Consider the following 3,305-nt stretch of genomic DNA (forward strand, 5'->3'; position numbering starts at 1 on the left):
TGTATGATTAAATGTTTTATTTTTGGATTAATTGAAAATATATTTTTTTAGTTTTACATTTAAAGTGTGAGTTATATTTATTTTATTTAATATGTTTTATTGGTAGTTTAGTTAAATTTTTGGTGAATAAGTTTTTGGACAAGTTTTAGTTTTACAGTAGTTGTGGAAAAAAGTTTTAGGAGGTATCCTACTTTATTATATAAGAAAGTTTAATTTTAAAGTGTAAGATTAAATGACTTATTTGTGGATTAATTGAAAATATATTCTTTTAGTTTTATGTTTAAAGTGTGAGTTATATGTATTTGATTAAATATGTTTTATTGGTAGTTTAGTTAAAATTTTGGTGAACAAGTTTTTTGGACAGGTGTCAGTTTTATAGTTGCCATATGTCAAGCTGTGAAAGAATGGAGATGTCGAGATTCCCTTCGACTCGGCTGATTCAAAATCTCGCAAAATTGAACAGATAAGGGGGGAAGGGGTGGGAAAGAGAGAGATGCAAGGAAGAGGAGAAGTCGGAAGTCATAGATTCCGTCAGTTTTTATTCGAGAAGTCGACAAAATTATGTGGCCCATTAATGATTTACATATCAATTGGCTTAAACATGAGATAAAACATTATTAAAAAAAAAACAGAGAATTCAGAAGTGCCATGTGGCAGATAGATAGAGCTTGTTAGAAGTGTAACCCTACTTTATTATATTCCCCTTGGCATTGAAAAATTGGCTTCGCCAAAGCCAGTGGCGTACCCAGGAATTTTTTTCACCCAGGTCAAACCATAGTAAAAAAAATTCTTTCATATTAAAAAAAAATACAATGTCCAAGAAAAACATCTTACAATAGCATTCTACGATTCTTCATGTTCTGAAATCTTTTTGTCACAGTCTCATTTGTAATAGTATTGAACACATCTTTTTCGATAAAACAAACTAAACAATCATTCAAAAATTCATCTCCAATCCGATTACGTCGATGCGTCTTTATGAATTTCATGGCTGAAAAACATCTCTCAACAGTTGCAGTAGCGACCAGCAAAATCAAAACCAACTTCAAAAGCCTGTAAACCAAATGATATGACATATGTTTTCGTGTTTCCACCAACAATCGAGCAAGGTCCCCTAGATTCTTCAAATTAGAAAATCTGTCATCATTTCGTACATTATCAATGTAGATAGATAATTCTTGCTCAAGAGATATGAACTCCCCCGAACTAAAGTCATCTGGATAGAACTTAGATAACCTCAATAACTTTGAGTGATCAAACTCAGAAAATGCATCAATGGGAGATAGAGAAGCAACACAAATAAGAAATTCAGTGTTCACCTCATTAAAGCGGTCGTTAAATTCTTGAAGCTGCATATCCAAGACAGCATATAAGCAATTGACCTTGTAGTGATGCATATTTGATACTCCTGTTTTTTTCTTCGTCTCTTTGGGTCAACAAAATCTGCCTCCATCTCAACCGTTTCAAGCTCATGTTTCTCACAAAATGAAGAAACTTTCATCATGAGAGAATTCCACCCATCATCCTTAAACAATTGAAGTTGCCTCTTAGTTGATCCTACCAATGACATAACATTTAAAATATCTTGATCTTGTCTTTGTAGCGCCATTGACAAATTCTCTGTGAGTCCTAAAAGGTGTATCATAATTTGCAAATAAAACACAAAATCAAAGCTATGCAAATAGTTAAGGAGACCATTTGCTTGACGTCTTTTCAAGTCATCTACACCTTCATTCTCAATGTACTCGAGCACCTCGATGATAGAAGAAAATAACTCAATCAATCGCACTAGAGTTCTGTAGTGAGAATTCCAACGGGTGTTTCCTGGTCTTTGAAGAGAGATCTCTTGATTCAACCTTGTTCCAGTACTTCTTTCACCATTATTAATTTCTTCTTGAATCTTTTTTCTGTGACTCTCTCGGATCAGATCTTTTTTTTTGCATGAAGCTCCCACCACATTCAACAAGAGAGAAATCATATCAAAAAAGTCTCCAACATTAAAATGTTTTTTTGCAACTGCTATAACAACTAACTGAAGTTGATGAGCAAAACAGTGGACATAATATGCTGATGTGCTTTCCCTCATAATTAATGCTCTTAATCCATTGAATTCGCCTTTCATATTACTTGCTCCATCATAGCCTTGCCCTTTCAACTTTTTAATACTCAATCCATATTTAGCAAACAAATCATCAATAGCAGATTTCAAAGATGTTGCAGATGTCTCACTCACATGTGTAATACTCAAGAATCTCTCTTTGACTATCCCACTTTTATCAACAAATCTAAACACTACTGCCATTTGTTCTTTATCAGAAACGTCAGCAGATTCATCCACCAACAAAGCAAAAACATCATGATCAATCTCCTCAATAATAGATTTGACTACTTCCTCTGCAAAACAATGAACAATATCTTTCTGAATATTAGGACATTTCATTTGATTATTTCCAGGAGCATTATTTAAAATAACCTTCCTTACAACTTCATTCTGATTAGCAGTGTACTTCAAAAGTTCCACAAAGTTTCCTCGATTAGCAGATTTTTCAGACTCATCATGACCACAGAAAGGTAATCCTTGTCGCAATAAATATCTGGAAGCATCAACTGAAGCATTCAACCGAATACGATACTCATTTCTTGTAATATCGTCCTGTTTATGCAAAACATGCTCAATTGACTGACCTTGTTTCATCAAATTTTCACACTTCATAACTGCGTTGTTATGAAAACTATCAACATCTCCCACATGATCTGAAAAACTTTTGAAATTATTCCACCTACAGAATCAATCTGTGATAAATGCATCACTTCTCACAGCTTTCCCAGCACTATCTCTGAACAAGTAACAACACAGGCAAAAAGCTTTTTCTTCTTTCACACTATACTCTAACCAGTTTTGGTATCGATCAAACCAAGCTGGATTAAAACGTCTCGGTGTCTTTCCTATCAGAATTTGTTTAAAAGTATGCCCACGAGGTTGACAAGGTCCTCTAATCAAGTATCTCCGAATTACCTCATCTCTTTGATTCGGATGATAATCAGCTATTCTTTTTCGATCTGCTGGATCCCAAGGTAAGTCAATATCATCTGATTCACTCCGAGGTGGAGATGGTTCTTTTCTTTTATAATAGTTTTTCAAAGTGTTCATTGCTCCGAGCTTTTGACTGAAACCAAATTATGAAAACAAAATTGTCAACATTAAATAAATAAATATATATATATATATATATATATATATGTATATATATATATATATATATATATATATATACATATATATATATATATATATATATATATTT

The 3,305-nt window shown here is 33.0% G+C and overlaps 1 pseudogene; it reads right to left on the minus strand.

The window, feature by feature from the left end:
* LOC104748407 lies at positions 831-3,151 on the minus strand (annotated as a pseudogene).

The sequence above is a fragment of the Camelina sativa genome, chromosome 2 (assembly GCF_000633955.1).
Source record: "Camelina sativa cultivar DH55 chromosome 2, Cs, whole genome shotgun sequence".
NCBI classification, from domain to species: domain Eukaryota; kingdom Viridiplantae; phylum Streptophyta; class Magnoliopsida; order Brassicales; family Brassicaceae; genus Camelina; species Camelina sativa.